This window comes from Rutidosis leptorrhynchoides, chromosome 6 (assembly GCF_046630445.1).
Source record: "Rutidosis leptorrhynchoides isolate AG116_Rl617_1_P2 chromosome 6, CSIRO_AGI_Rlap_v1, whole genome shotgun sequence".
NCBI classification, from domain to species: domain Eukaryota; kingdom Viridiplantae; phylum Streptophyta; class Magnoliopsida; order Asterales; family Asteraceae; genus Rutidosis; species Rutidosis leptorrhynchoides.
The window spans coordinates 112,123,327-112,141,158 of NC_092338.1; the positions used below are offsets into that span (position 1 = coordinate 112,123,327).

At 34.3% G+C, this 17,832-nt stretch overlaps 1 non-coding gene across 1 annotated transcript; it reads right to left on the bottom strand.

The window, feature by feature from the left end:
* Positions 1–7,274: 7,274 nt before the first annotated feature.
* On the bottom strand, positions 7,275–7,381 carry LOC139856285 (small nucleolar RNA R71). The gene has a single exon (XR_011761777.1). It is a non-coding gene; the product is annotated as a small nucleolar RNA R71 (small nucleolar RNA).
* Positions 7,382–17,832: the final 10,451 nt, after the last annotated feature.

Here is a 17,832-nt window from a genome sequence, read left to right on the forward strand (position 1 = left end):
ATGTACCCACAGCTTTTAACTCGCCCTTTAATTGTGATAGGCGCATCTGATGGTTCTTGCGCTATGGCCGGAAATAGGATGGGAGTTTTTTCCCATTCCTCTTACAATTCTAATTTGCGTCTCTGATTTGCTCGTCCGCTGGTTACCATGTTAATGGTTTTATCTGTTTCCCTTCCATCATTCTTTCTTTGCCATGGATACTCTTTTTCTCCTTTTAGTTTCTAACTTGATGCTTTTCCACCTTTCTTCAAATGTTGCAATCTTCCTCTTTTAAGTTCAGCAACTACCTTTTTGATTAGGTGCTGACATTCATTGGTTTCATGACCATAATCATCATGAAAAATGCAAAATTTGCTTTTATCTCTATTCCTATATTTGGACAAAGGTATCGGGGGATCGAAGCTTTTACATACTGCCTCCGTAGCTAATATTTCTTTTGGTGTTTTCTTGAGGTCTTTTATCAATGCCATATTATCAGCTTGGTTGTTTTTAAACCTTTGACTTCCTCCCCCTTTGTTGTTATTAAACTTCCGATATTTATCACTATTGTAATTACCACCTCGAGATGGCCCACCACCACCATTGCGCTTGCCAGATTCCGATCCTCTTCCTTGCACTCGATAATAATCATCATCAATATCCATGCTTGAAGAGGTATTTCCGCAATTTTGCTTTATGTCTTCCTGTACGCGCATATAATCATGCATTTCTTTTATAGCTTCTGCGAAAGTATCTGGCACTCTTCTGCGTAACCGCTGCCATAAGGATAGATGTCTGTCTGTATCTATACAATGTATAAAGCCGGACACCTTCTGGCTTTCTGGCAGGTCTTGTATTTTGGCCACCTCCTTGGTGAACCTGTCTATGATTTCTCCCAAACTTTATTTTGGTTTCTGCTTAATGTCGTCGCATTCGACATGTATCCTTTTGCGGGCACGCAGATTGTGAAAATTTAATAGAAATCTTGAGCACAAGTCCGCAAAACCTGTAACGCTTTGGGCTGACAAGTTATTGAACCATTCCCTTGCTACTCCTTCCAGCACTATTGGTAGCATATGGCATGCTACTCCATCACCCTAGCCGTGTGTTCTTGCTGTTCCTTCAAATTTTTGCAAAAAATCATCTGGATCTGACAATCCATCGTAACTTCCCAATGTTAAAGGCAACACAGGCGCTACTATAAAGGGATGATTTGTAATATGTTGCACAAACTTTTCCATTGTAGGAGCTAGCTCAAGACTTTACTTAGCCTTTTGTCCTTGCATCACCCCGAACCAATTGCTCATAAATTCTTGTACTCGCACTGGTTCATTGAAAGCTGGTGCCAAATGCGGTGGCGCGACTAGATGCAACTGAGATATAAAGCTGTTTGACTGAGTTGAGACATATTGCGTCCCACTATATTGGTTGCTTGCAATATTAGGGATTGTTTGCGAAGACACATACGTCGTTGACCCTTATTGCGGTGTTAGTGTAATATATGAACCATTAGAATTTCTCAGACCCATCTGCCTGATTCTTTCCTGAGCATTCTCGGTGGTAACCCTTTCAATAGGAGTTTCAGGTTCAACCGAAGTGATAATTGGTATGGTGCCCACACAGGTAGTTTTAACTTTGAAACCCGGTGGAACGGTTTCACTTGGAGAACTGATGCTCAGATTTTTTGGAGGCAGATCCTCGAATCGTTTGAAGCTAGTTCATGTTTCTAATACGCTTCCATCGGGAGAGTGCCACAAATTCTTACATGATTCTTTTAGGACTGTTTCCGATGCAACTGGTCTTGTTTCGACGTTTGATGTCGATGGAGGCTTCGATGTACCTTTGACTGGTGCAGGTAGTGTCGATGGTGTATTCATAACAGTCGTTGTAGGTGTTTGAAACCCTGGACTTACTGGAGAATCCGATCGCCCCTGATTTTTGGCATTCTTGTTTCCTCCACCCATTCTTGCTGACAACATTGAAAACCTGAAAGTGACCGATTAATTAAACAAAAATGTTTTACGAAAAGAAGATACATATAATAAATTATACACAACATAAATTCCAATCTTATTTGTTCATATAACCGGTCCCACGGATGGCGCCAAATGATCAAACATATTTTTGAGATCAAGGTGAACCTACGCTTGAGTGCATGATAGCGTTTAAGGACTAACAATATTTGTGACGCCCCGTACAAAATCATCGTGTACGGTTCATCAACAACATGATCATTACAAGGTCAAACACTATATGTTGTTTGAAAACCAGTTTTACATTCATAAAAAGATAGCGTTTTACAAAAGATAACGGGCTTCCTATTAATAGAAGCGTTAACATAAGTATGTGACCCAAAGGTCGTTACAAAGCCATTGTTTGAAAATAACGTAAGTTACGAATGCAAAAGAAAAGTTCCATGATTGAGACATCTCTAAGTAATGCAGCGAAAATCTTACACAGCAGGTCCATAACAGCAAGTTTATAACACCAAGAAATCAATTCTAACAGCGGAAGCAACATCGTCTAAGCACCTGAGAAATACACGCTTAAAATTCAACACGAATGTTGGTGAGCTATAGTTTGTAATCAGTAAAGTAATGTAGACAATGAGATTTCAGTGCTTCAATCAGCATTTTAAATCAGTATGAAAAGTATATCCTGAAACGTGGGCACTCGAATTAACATATGTATATCACCCCCTAAAAGTGCACTTGGCGAGTGCGTTTATCCTCGAAGTATTAAACACCCATTGTCTGCTAGCACGACTAGCCCGAGTGGGGTTGTCAAACCCTATGGATCCATATCTAAGATTCGCGTTCACGGTTAGGAAACCAATGATTAAACGTTAGCGAGCTAAGGGGAATCTTTGTGCCGTTTTGTAACCCACACATATATAAAGTTTAAGTACTCGTGTCTAGTATGTAAAACGTAAAAAGCGCAAGTATTCTCAGTTCCAAAAATAGTAAAAGTAGTAAAGGGATGCTATAACTCACAGTGAATAAGCAGTAAAAATCGATATGAAACGTATGCAGGTAGTAAGTCGGTCCGAAAGGTCGTTGATAATGCTAAAAACGAACATATATTTCATAGCATTATTCCTCAAGAAAGACAAGCTTTTAGTTGCAATTGTCCTATTTACAAGTGATATTCGTTTAAATAATAAAAGGTGAATACAAAAGACAGATTCGACGAATTGAAGACGCAAACGACCAAAAAGCTCAAAAGTACAAAATACAATCAAAGAGGTTCCAATTATTGATAAGAAACGTCTCGAAATTACAAGAGTACAAGATTCAAAACGCAAAGTACAAGATATTAAATTGTACGCAAGGACGTTCGAAAATCCGGAACCGGGACCAGAGTCAACTCTCAACGCTCGACGCAATGGACTAAAAATTACAAGTCAACTATGCACATAAATATAATATAATATTTAAATAATTCTTATAATTATTTATATATTATATTTATTTAATTAAAACGTCGACAAACAAGAAAACAAGAATTTTGAGCTGTCACCTACCACCATGCGATCGCATGGCCTGGAGGCACAAAAGCCATGCGATCGCATGGCCAACTTTTTCAGTTCACAAGGCCTATAAAACACGAGCTCTGGTGTACCATATATCCATATCTTTCTCTCTATCTCGTAAACATATATATATATATATATATATATATATATATATATATATATATATATATATATATATATATATATATATATATATATATATATTATAATTTTAATTTTAATTTTAATTTTAATTCTAATAATAAGGGTATGTTAACGAATGTTGTAAGGGTGTATGTCGAAATTCTGTCCATGTAACGCTACGCTATTTTTAATCATTGTAAGTTATGTTCAACCTTTTTAATTTAATGTCTCGTAACTAAGTTATTATTATGCTTATTTAATCCGAAGTAATCATGATGTTGGGCTAAAAATATTAAAATTGGGTAATTGGGCTTTGTACCATAATTGGGATTTGGACAAAAGAACGACACTTGTGGAAATTAGACTATGGGCTATTAATGGGCTTTATATTTGTTTAACTAAATGATAATTTGTTAATTTTAATATAAAGATTTACAATTGGACGTCCCTATAAATAACCATATACACTCGATCGGACACGATGGGCGGGGTATTTATATGTACGAATAATCGTTCATTTAACCGGACACAGGAATGGATTAATAGTCACTAGAATTATTAAAACAGGGGTGAAATTATGTACAAGGACACTTGGCATAATTGATAACAAAGTATTAAAACCTTGGGTTACACGCAGTCGATAACCTGGTGTAATTATTAAACAAAGTATTAAAATCTTGTTACAGTTTAAGTCCCCAATTAGTTGGAATATTTAACTTCGGATATAAGGATAATTTGACGAGGACACTCGCACTTTATATTTATGACTGATGGACTGTTATGGACAAAAACCAGACGGACATATTAAATAATCCAGGACAAAGGACAATTAACCCATGAGTATAAAACTAAAATCAACACGTCAAACATCATGATTACGGAAGTTTAAATAAGCATAATTCTTTTATTTCATATTTAATTTCCTTTATTTTATATTTAATTGCACTTCTAATTATCGTACTTTTATTTATTGTTATTGTATTTAATTGCACTTTTAATTATCGTACTTTTTAATTATCGCAATTTTATTTTATCGCACTTTTATTTATTGCAATTTCATTATCGTTATTTATTTTACGCTTTAAATTAAGTCTTGTATTTATTTTTAATATTTTACATTTGGTTTTAACTGCGACTTAAGTTTTTAAAATCGACAAACCGGTCATTAAACTGTAAAAACCCCCCTTTATAATAATAATATTACTTATATATATTTGTATTTTTATAAAATAAAACTAATATAGCGTTAAGCTTTGTTTAAAGATTTTTCCCTGTAGAACGAACCGGACTTACTAAAAACTACACTACTGTACGATTAGGTACACTGCCTATAAGTGTTGTAGCAAAGTTTAAGTATATCCATTCTATAAATAAATAAATATCTTGTGTAAAATTGTATCGTATTTAATACTTTTTCATAGTAAAATATAAGCTATTTCATATACACCTCGCATAACATCAAGTATTTTTGGCGCCGCTGCCGGGGATCGAAATCTAGCTTAAAAGCCGGAAGCGCAACGCTAAATATAAAAAAAAAGATTTTTATTTTTAGTTTACTTTTATAAAAAAATACACTTTTGTAATAATACGTTTTAAATATTCGAAAATATAAAAAGAAAAACAAAAATATAAATATTTTTAAGAGTTTGTAAGTTATATAAAAATTTTCTTTATCTTTATTTTATAAAAAAATAAGTTTTATTTAATTTATATAAATATATTACATAATTTTTTATTAAAACAGCAAAACAGAAAAAAATAAAAAATAAAAACACTCGAGTCCAAGTACTGTAGCAGCCCAGTGTCTGGCCCGAAACCCTAGCCCATGCGATCGCATGGCCGGGTAACTTAGAACTCATGCGATCGCATGAGCTCTGCAGACACGCCAGAATTGACTGAAATCAGCATTTATTACGGATAATAATTATTATTATTTAACTTAAAACCCTAATTAGGGTTGTATTTTTTTTATTATTTAGTTTTAGTTTTTATATTTAATTTGTATTATTTAGTTTAATTAGTTTAATTAGTTTATAAAATTAATAGTTTTATAAAATAAATAATATAAAAATAATATTTTTATAAAAATTGTAATTTTTACAACTTTTAATATATTTTTATATTTTGTATCTTTTTAATTGTTTTAGCGTAATTTTTGTATTTTTCGCTCGTATTTAGTTTTAAGATATAATTTTTGCCATAGTTATTTTTATATCTAGAATTTTAGGCTTTGCCGTAAAATCCCTTAAGTGCTTTTTCTTTAGAATAAGATTTAGGTGCTTTAGAATTTTGCGACGCCTTTTTAAGTTTTAGTTTCTTTTTAAGTTATTGCCATTTGGGATATAGTTTTACTTGTAAGCTTTAATATTTTTAGACGCAACTTTTAGTTTTTAGTTTTTAGTTCCTTTTTAAGTTTCAATGCGCTACTTTCTTATTTTTATTTTTCGACGCCTTTTACCTATGTATCAATTATCACTCCAATTAGTAATCTCAACTTGCAATTTTAATTTTAAGTTAGTGATAGTAATAAGGTTGGGTTAGTCGAGTGTTTTTAAAATTTTATAAGTCGCTCTTTTTCTTTTCTTTTTCGACCTTTTTCGACGCGCTCTTTTTCTTTCTTATTTCTCGCTATTCTAGTTTTTAGGACTTAGAATTTTCTCTACTTCTTATCTAAATTTCTTAAAATTACGAAAATTTATTTAAGTGGTTAAATTGATAGACATCAAAATTTTCTGGTTCGTAGTAATAGTTGGATTTGTACGTGGACCGGGTTATTGGAGCCAAACAGTACTCAATTATATTGAGACCAAACGAATCCTGCCCCTCTGCTGCATCTTTTGGCTATTCGAAACGTGGGCAAAATCAGAAAAGTCTATTAATTGGATAACTTATATAATTTTTCTTTCCTTTTAAAAACTAATAGGATATTCAGTGAATGCACCGAGCAAGACGTTCACCACCTTTTGTACGTTCACCACCTGTAACCAGATCAAGACATCTAGCAAATATTGTTGCCGTTGATTTTTCTTTAGAATCGTCATCCAGTCAACCAAGTACTCCAATTCAAATTTCCGATAATCCATTTTTTGAACCCGACCTCACAATTGAGAATCCGGAGAATATTCAGGGACGATTCATAGATCCTGAACCATTAATTTTTCCTCCGGAACCACCAATCATTCAAACAGAGATTGTTGAGGAACAAACCATTAAATCAGAATCCTCTAGTGATTCAGATTCAACAAATTCAATTATGGAAAATCTGGAACCTTTAAGCATAGAAGACCGAATGAGAGCTAAACGCACTGGCCAAGGTCACGCAATTACTCATCCTGACATTAATGCGCCAGATTATGAAATCAAAGGACAAATTCTACACATGGTGACTAATCAATGCCAATTTAGTGGTGCGCCGAAGGAAGATCCAAACGAACATCTTCGTACCTTTAATAGGATCTGCACACTATTTAAAATAAGAGAAGTGGAGGATGAACAGATATATCTCATGTTATTTCCCTGGACTTTAAAGGGAGAAGCCAAAGATTGGTTGGAATCGTTACCTGAAGGGGCGATTGATACATGGGACGTTTTAGTTGAAAAATTTCTTAAACAATTCTTTCCGGCATCTAAAGCCGTAAGACTTCAAGGAGAAATTGTTACGTTCACACAGAAACCGAATGAAACTCTATATGAGGCGTGGAAAAGATTTGGAAAGTTATTAAGAGGATGTCCGCAACATGGTTTAGACACCTGTCAAATAGTACAAATATTCTACCAAGGATGCGACATCACTACAAGGAAAGACATCGATATAGCAGCTGGTGGTTCTATTATGAAGAAAACCGAAACTGATGCTTACAAAATTATTGATAACACTGCTTCCCACTCACATGAGTGGCACCAAGAAAAAGATATCGTTAGATCATCTAAAGCAGCTAGAGCCGATTCTAGCCATGACTTAGATTCCATTTCAGCAAAGATAGATGCTGTCGAGAGACGAATGGAAAAGATGACTAAAGATATCCACTCAATACGAATTAGTTGTGAGCAGTGTTGAGGACCACATTTGACAAAAGATTGTCTTAGTGTTGAGCTAACGATGGAACAAAGAGAGAATATTTCATACATAAACCAAAGGCCTGGAATTAATTATCAGAATAATTATCAACCGCCAAGACCGATTTACAATCAAAACCAGAATTATAATCAAAATGTTCCATACAACAACCAACAAGGTCCTAGTAATCAACAAGTATCCAATAATACTTACAATCAGCAAAGACCTAAATTTCAAAACAAACCACCACAAACCGATGATAAAAAACCGAATTTAGAAGATATGATGACAAAGCTAGTTGAAACTCAAACGCAGTTTTTCACATCTCAGAAACAAACTAATGAACAAAATGCTCAAGCATTTAGAAATCAACAAGCTTCTATTCAAAATTTGGAACAAGAAGTAAGTAACCTAGCAAGGTTAATAGGTGAAAAAAAATCGGAAAGTTTACCTAGTGATACAAATGCAAACCTCCGGAATGAAACAGCTAAAGGCATTACCACAAGAAGTGGTACAACACTTAAACCACCTGAAATACCTGTAACTTCTGATGAAACTATTCCTACTCTACAAGAACCACAACCTGATCAAGATAAGGAAAAAGAACCGGTAGTTGAAAAGGTTAATGAAGATAACATAGTTAAGGCTAAACCTTATGTTAAACCATACAAACCACCACTTCCTTACCCGAGTAAAATGAAAAAAGAGAAACTTGAAGCCGAGCAATCCAAATTCTTGGATATGTTTAAACAAATAAATGTCAATCTTCCTTTCATTGATGTGATTTCAGGAATGCCTAGATATGCTAAATTCTTGAAAGATCTGATCACAAATAGAAAGAAAATGGAAGAACTCTCGGCTGTTACTATGAATGCTAATTGTTCAGCAGTGCTGTTGAATAAGATACCAGAAAAACTATCTGATCCAGGAAGTTTCACAATTCCATGTTTTCTGGGTAGTCTTAGTTCAATAGAAGCATTAGCAGACTTAGGTGCTAGTATAAATTTAATGCCGTATTCACTATACACTAAACTAGACCTTGGAGAATTGAAACCAACAAGAATAAGTATACAACTAGCCGATAGATCAATAAAATATCCTAGAGGGATAATGGAGAACATGCTAGTTAAAGTTGATACTTTAGTATTTCCAGTAGATTTTGTTGTTCTGGACATGGAAGAAGATTCTCAAGTTCCTCTCATATTAGGAAGACCATTCTTAAACACGGCTAAAGCAATTATAGACGTGTTTGGTAAGAAATTGACCCTAAGTATAGAGGACGAGAGTGTTACCTTTTCAGTTGATAGAGCAATGTAACAACCGCAATCTGCATATGATACATGTTATTATATTCAAACTATAGATTCACATGCAGAATTGTTAGAAGAATTTCCAGAATTACAAGGAACAGGAGAATGTTCTTTAGGAGAAGGAACTGAACCAATTGATGAACCTGAAATGTTAGCTACACTAATAGCTAATGGATATGAACCAACAACAGAAGAAATTCAAATGCTAAAAGAAGAAGACAGATATCGATACAAATCATCGATAGAAGAACTTCCGACATTAGAGTTAAAGCCACTTCCAAACCATTTGGAATACGCTTATTTACATGGTGAATCTGAATTACCTGTAATAATATCATCTTCTCTTACTGAAAATGAAAAATCTCAACTCATTTCTGTGTTGAAAGCTCATAAACCAGCCATTGCATGGAAGATTCATGATATTAAAGGAATAAGTCCTTCGTATTGCACACATAAAATCCTTATGGAAGAAGGTCATAAAACTTATGTGCAACGCCAATGAAGACTAAATCCTAATATGCAAGATGTTGTTAAAAAATAAATAATTAAACTGCTAGATGCATGTTTAATTTATCCAATTTCTGATAGTCCATGGGTAAGCCCAGTTCAATGCGTGCCTAAGAAGGTTGGCATGACTGTCATTACAAATGAGAAAAATGAACTTATTCCTACTAGGACTGTAACAGGATGGCGTGTATGTATTGATTATAGAAAATTAAATGACGCCACCAGAAAAGATCACTTTCCCTTACCTTTTATTGATCAAATGTTGGAAAGATTAGCCGGAAATAGTTACTATTGTTTTCTTGATGGATTTTTCAGATATTTTCAAATTCCAATAGCACCCGAAGACCAAGAAAAAACTACATTCACGTGCCCTTATGGTACTTTTGCTTACAAACGCATGCCATTTGGACTTTGCAACGCCCCTGCAACCTCTCAAAGATGCATGATGGCGATTTTTCACGACATGATAGAAGAATGCATGGAAGTTTTCATGGATGACTTTTCGGTTTTCGGTGATACTTTTGAATCATGTCTAGTTAATCTGGAACGAATGCTTATTAGATGCGAACAATCAAATCTAGTACTTAATTGGGAGAAATGCCATTTCATGGTTAAAGAAGGCATCGTTCTTGGTCATAAAATTTCAAAGGAAGGAATTGAAGTGGATAAAGCTAAAGTAGATGTAATTGCTAAACTTCCACATCCCACCAATGTTAGAGGAGTTAGGAGTTTTCTAGGGCATGCCGGTTTTTACCGACGTTTCATAAAAGATTTTTCTAAAATTGCCACTCCTATGAATAAACTCCTAGAAAAGGATGCTCCATTCATCTTTTCAGAGAAATGTATCAAATCTTTTAATATTCTTAAAGAGAAACTCACTAATGCGCCGATCATGATAACACCAAATTGGAATCTACCGTTTGAACTTATGTGCAATGCAAGTGATTTTGCAATGGGAGCCGTTTTAGGACAAAGGATTGAAAAACGATTTCAACCTATATATTATGCTAGTAATACGTTACAAGGAGCACAAACAAATTACACAACTACTGAAAAAGAACTCCTTGCTATTGTCTTTGCTTTTGACAAATTTCGTTCATATCTCGTTCTAGCAAAAACGGTGGTCTATACCGACCATTCTGCTCTTAGATACCTATTTTCGAAACAAGATGCCAAACCAAGATTAATCCGTTGGATCTTACTCTTACAAGAGTTCGATATTGAAATCCGAGATAAAAGAGGAGCAGAAAATCTCGCCGCTGATCATCTTTCTCGTCTTGAAAATCCCGAATTAGAAGTTCTAAATGAATCGGCCATACAAGACAACTTTCCTGATGAATATCTATTGAAGATAGATTATAATGAAATTCCATGGTTTGCAGACTATGCAAACTACTTAGTATGTGGATTCCTTGAAAAAGGATTATCGTACCAAAAATGAAAGAAATTCTTCAGGGATATAAAACACTATTTCTGAGAAGATCCACATTTGTTTAAAAGTTATCCAGATGGAATAATACGCCGATGCGTATTCGGAGATGAAGCCAATCAAATCTTAAACCATTGTCACACAGGACCAACAGGAGGGCATTATGGGCCTCAACTAACAGCAAGAAAAGTTTATGATGCTGGATTCTATTGGCCTACAATTTTCAAAGACGCACACCTTCTTTGCAAATCCTGTGATGCTTGTCAAAGGGCCGGAAAAATAAGTCAACGTGATGAAATGCCACAAAATGTCATTCAAGTATGTGAAGTATTTGACATTTGGGGTATTGACTTTATGGGTCCATTTCCAAAATCTCATAATAATCTCTATATTCTCGTAGCCATTGATTATGTATCTAAATGGGCGGAAGCACAAGCTCTCCCAACTAACGATGCACGAGTTGTAGTCAACTTTTTAAAACGTCTTTTTGCAAGGTTTGGAACACCGAAAGCTTTAATAAGTGATCGGGGAACTCATTTATGTAATAATCAACTTGAGAAAGTTCTTAAAAGATATGGAGTAACTCATAAAATCTCCACCGCATATCATCCACAAACATGTGGGCAAGTTGAAAATACCAACCGAGCTTTAAAACGTATTTTAGAGAAAACCGTAGGATCAAATCCGAAGGAATGGTCCATTAAATTGGAGGATGCAGTCTGGGCTTTTAGAACAGCCTACAAAACTCCAATTGGAACCACACCTTTTAAACTCATTTACGGAAAAGCATGTCATCTTCCAGTAGAAATTGAACACAAAGCATTTTGGGCTTTGAAGACATGTAATCTTGATTTACATGAAGCTGGACGTCTACGGTTAAGTCAATTAAACGAATTATAAGAATTAAGACAAGAAGCATACGAAAATTCGTTAATTTATAAGGAAAGAACGAAGAAATGGCATGATAAAAGAATCAGAAGTTCAAAAGAATTCAAAGAAGGAGACAGAGTTCTTCTTTTCAATTCACGATTCAAACTATTTCCTGGAAAATTGAAATCAAGATGGTCTGGACCATTCATAGTCAAAAGAGTTTTCCCATACGGAACAGTAGAATTAATAAATTCAAATGGGATTGAAATTAAAGTTAATGGTCACAGAGTTAAACATTACATACATGGTCCGATGGAAGTCGACAACGAAGTTAATCACAATTTCGATACCACAGCTAACTAAGTATGGGGAGAATCAAGTCTTTAAAGGATAATATGTATTTCTGTTAGAGTTAGATTTTCTGTTTTCGTGTAGTTCTCGAAAATGGAACCCGAATGGTCTTTCCCTAGCAGACCCTAAAGAACTAGTCTTCTCCCCCCATTCTGAATTTTTATTTTTTTAGGTTTTTACGAAATGAAGACTTCCTGTGAACTAAACCATGGTCTAATGCTACACGCTTTGATCACTAAACGTAATAATGACACACTTCTAAGTGAACTAGTATCAGTAATCAGAGAAAGATTGGACGGAGTAAGAAAAGAATCCAGATGCAAAGATAATAAGTTACAATTTGGTAAAGGAAAATCAAAATCTGCAGCGAAAAGAAGAGCACGACACCTAGAAAGATGTCACAAATGCGGAAAATGGTTACATGGAGGTAAATGTTCAAATAATCAAACCTATTCAAACACCGAATTTGTTACTTTATGCAGAGACGGACCGTTCATATGTTTAGAAGAAAAAACACTGAATGCTCGAGGTTACGCCTATGTAGCTATGGAAAACCAATTAAACCGACTATCTTATGAGTGGGATAGATCGTATCACTAAGAATACTATCTCACAGGTAAGTCTGTACAGTTTTTATTTTTTTTATTTTTATTTTTAACCTTTTGATAATAAACGCTAATTTGTTCGCTATAAAGTATTAAATTGATATTCGATGAAATTAGGTTTGGCGACCGAAATTATTGATATCATTCAAAAATTTATTACATCACTGCGAAATTTAACGTTTATTCTTAAGGTATAAATATCTTTAATCAATCAATACAAAATATTTCAAAAATTCGTCATGAGTTAAATTAGGTCATGGAACCGAAATTACTTTACCGAAAAGAGGGGCGTATATTTTTGATAATATTTGATTGATTAAAGTGGGATAAAAGCCAAAAAGATTTTTAATTTTATTTTTACTATGTTTTTACAATTAATATATAATTATTAATTTAATATTGTAAACTTATTTAAAATTGTAAATATTTGAAAAATTAATATTTTTAATATAAGTTTGTATGTATAAAAACAAAAATATAATTTAAGTTTGGTGTGAATTTTTTTTTAATTTTAAGCATTTTAAATTTAAGTTTGGTGTGAATTTAAAAACAAAAATTTACTTTATTTTGCTAAGTTAAAAATATGATTTTTAAAATTCGTCGTGAGTTGAAGACTAGGTCGTTGAACCGAAATTGCTTTACCCGATGGAGGGACGAGAGCTTTATTATCATTATTTTTAATCTTATTGAACTAAAGTATGCCAAAAACATTAAAAAAAACCCAAAAATCTTTACTTTTAAAACCGCGCTTTGATTTGATAAATTTTAAAATTTTGTCGAGGGACAGACTAGGACAACGATCCGAAACGCCCTCGCTCCTAAAGGAAAACAAAATTTTTAGAATTTTATTAATTATATGTTTTATAAAGTATAAGGTTTTACATTAAAAAAAAAAAAAAGCTGAAAGTACTGTAGCCGGCACCCCATGCGATCGCATGGGGTTTGCACTTGGAACCCATGCGATCGCATGGGGACCAAATGCAGGCCAGAAACAAATAGCTCAGAGAGCTGAGTTCTTCACACCACAACACACAAACATACGAAAATACTCCCAAATCACCTCTAAAATTCGCCATTTTTCACCGTAATTCGTCATTTTTCTTGCTCTAATCATGCCTAGATTCTCATTCTTCAGAAAAATAGTAAAAATAACACCCCCAAACTCTATAAATTCCTAGTTTTTGTGATAATTACCAATTTTTTACCTAATGCAATTTTGTTAATTTCTAGTGTAATTAGTGTTAAATTGTTAGTATTTTATACATGTATAACCTAGATTGATGCTATTTAACATGATTTGAAGCCAAAAACTTCAAAATTTTTAGAAATCTAGGGTTTGTGTTCTTGAGCAATTTGGGGCTTTTTGATATAAACAGGTTATGGCCAATTTTTGTCATGAATTATTGCTAAATTGAGTAGTGTAACATGTTTAGGTAGTTAAATGATCCAAACATTGATCCTAAACATGATTTTTAGAGATTAAAGTGGACTTTTTAAATCCAAAATTCATGAACTTGATTAATTTGATGTAATTGCCATTTGAGACTTGTTTAATTATTAGTAATGACTATTTTGACATGTTATTTGAGTTAAATACTTATGAACTTTGTATACATTTTCATATGTGCTCATTTGAAAAAGTGTAGAATTGTGAAAAATTATGAAAATGTGTATAAGTTTAATTTTGATTTAACATGTTATATTGATTGTTTTAAGTTGTTATTTTGCTAACACTAATGCATATTTGGATGCACAAAGTTTGTGCTTAATGTGTTTTGCAGAAAGCCGATACGGGAGGTTCAGGAGCATCATCATCTAGACGACCAGCACCAGCACCAGAACCAGAACCAGAAATACAACACGAACAAGAACCATAACAAGAACCCCAACAACAGCCTGATCCGCACATACCTTATTATGATCCGGTACAGTTTGTTGATGAATTCATAGTATTCCCAATGAGGCCGCCAGTAGAATTCCCAACGATTCCTGAGCACACTCTGCATCCTAATCTGAGATTTAATAGGAGATGGAGAGATTACGAGACATATCAAAGGAACAAATTCAAATTGGTAACAAAAAATGTAGAGGTGCCAAGGGTAATCGATTGGGTTCCTTTAGAAACGGTCCATCTAGCTGACCGTGTTAGACAGCTTTTAGTTCAAAGGTATGACAGTTCTTCTTTTACAGATTGGGAACGTCTTTTCACCATTTGTAGACCTGTATATAAGGAATGGTGTGTTGAGTTGATGAGTACTGTATCACTTGATACAAAGATAGTTAGAATAGATGATAGAAGATTTCTTAGGTTTATCCTTGGCGGTAGGATGTACAGAATGTCCATGCTGGACATGGCCAGGGCTTTACAGATATATACTCCTGGTGAGTTGCTACTACCCGATTGTACAAACTTGATTCATTATGGTGAAAGGGTAGATAGCAACTTTGATGCTGACGCCATTTGGAGGCGTATGTCACATTTTGATGTTTTTACACGAGCAGGAGGACACTCCTATACACATATTGACAGAGCCGAGCTTCATATTATTCATAGATTTTTGGCTAACTCGATTACACAGAGAGGTCATAATAAAGAAAAAATTACCTTACATGATTTATTCTACCTAAAGTGTATTCGGGATCCTAGAAGCTTTGTCAATATCCCTTACTGTGTTCCTTTTTATTTATCTAAAATGGTAGAGGGAATGCAGGACGGGAGTATAATAGGAGGAGGTATTTTTGTTACTCTCATTGGAGAGTATTTAGGTGTTGATAGGAACCAAGGGGGTCCATTACAGCTTTGTAGAGAACAGGTTGAGCCCTTAGGATTGAAAGTTTATGTGGGTGCTAAGGTATTGAAAAGTAGACGTAACCAGGCAGTACCCTATGAGGGACCTCATCCTCAGGTAGAGAGAGGCTCGGGTGAGGAAATGGAGGAGGCGGAAGACATTAGGGATGTCTTTCGAGATGCTATTCTTGACGTCCACGTTCGTATAGATGAGGAAGCAATGATGAGCGCGGCCAGACATAGTATGTACGAGCAGTGGAACTCCGAGCGAGTATACGAGGATTATAGGCGACGCCAACATGATAGCTGGTTAGTTCATCAGCACCAAATCATGAGCCAGCTATCATATCAGGTAGCAAATAACTATGTACCTACTCGACCTGCTTATTTTCCGCCACACAGCCCCGATATCCGACCACCCTTTAAACGGTATGACTATTACCAAGCCTATCAGAAAACCTATAACCAACAATGGAACCCACCTGATGAGATGAACTGGAACCCCTATCCAGACTGATTTGGTTCCATTTAGTTATTTTTATGATTGTTATGTTTTTATCTTTTGACTTTTTCATGTTTAAACTTATGTTATTGGATATATTTGTGTAATTTTTATCATTTTTATTATTATTGTGTACTAATATTTCACATTTAGGATTTGAAAGTGGGATATTAAGTCCCATTTCAAATTGCCATGCATGTTTATATTTGTATGTATGTATATTGTCGATTGTACAAAACAGGGTAAAACAACGCATTTTTAAAGACTGGCATTAAGTTCAGCAAAAGCTACTAATTTTGACGACAAGATGACAAATAAATATGATGTAACAACAGACGAAATGAACAAATGATATGCACCATTTATCATTCAGCAAACAAACGCCAATATATTTGGAAACTTTGGTAAAATTTAATCATTTCTACGCTAATCACCCTCAATAATTTAAATTGTTAATGATTTCTTGCAATTGAGGGCATTGCAAGATCTTAAGTGTGGGAAGGGGTTAAATTCTTTCGGATTTTAAAATTTTTACTTTATACACTTGATTACCATTAGAAATACTAGTAAAGCAGTAGTTGTATTAGAATCTAGTGCTCTCTGATAATAAAGAACAGCCCTAGTCTTATATACTGACTACCCAATTCTAGTAAAATTTTTCAAAATTTTCAATTAAATTAATTCAAAATCATGTTTATACATATTTATGAACGATAAAATTAGGTATTAACACCGAAATTATTGTTACCTCGGAAAGGACATAAATTGAGAAACAAACCAAAATGTTAAAATTCATTTAAAATGGAATAGAGGACAATAAAAAGGAAAATAAAAGCCAAGTGTGGAAAAATTTACCAAGTTATTTTAAACATATGTTACATATTTCTGTAACAAATAATTAAAGATACTTTTACTTTGGACTAAACTAAACAGTTTTACCCGATTTACTGTAAGAAAGATGGATCTACACGATGAATCAATTCCATCATTAAAAGGAAGTAAAGTCTTTCGAAAAAGAAACGCGCTTCTTGATTTAGGTCATGAAGTTGTCGTCCAGACCAGATGTAGGTTGATAAAAAATCTAGAAAAGTCATCTCTAAAATCAGCAGGAAATCCACGGACCTCAGCATAAAACAGGGTTGCCAGGTGGTCAGATTTATCCTAACCATGAGAAGGATTTATCTCGTACAATGGGGGGCACTGTGCAAATTAGCTTGATAAGACTAATAAATCAGATCCCCAGAAAGGATAATCTCCTTTAAAGATCAAAAATCAGCTTTTAAGACTGATATTTCTCAATCCTAGAGATTGACCTTAAAGATTGAGAATTACAAACTCATGAAATTCAATGATATCTAAACTCGAGCTTGAACGAGAAAATATTTTGATCAAATTATTAACCGATTTGTTTTCTGAAAACCCATTTTCAATGCGTTCATTACCATTGAACGTAAAATCCTAGGAATTCACCTGGAATTCATTAGGTCATCTGAACCAAATCGGGTGTCAACCGTAAGAACGGTGGTTGCATAGCATGGTCAAAGACAGGACCTTGTGCTAGACCGAAAAAATTATAAGGGTGAGCTTTACTATTGCTCCTACAAAGGATAGTAATTGCGTCCGACACGTTATATACCATAATTAAAAGCATGTCAGGGGACATTGCCTTAACAGTTGCTTGTTCAACGCTTTCCTTTACAACCGGACGGTAGTTTACCGAAAGGTAATATTCAGAACAAGTAAACTGGACGTGTTGCTTTCCCAATACAAGGTTAG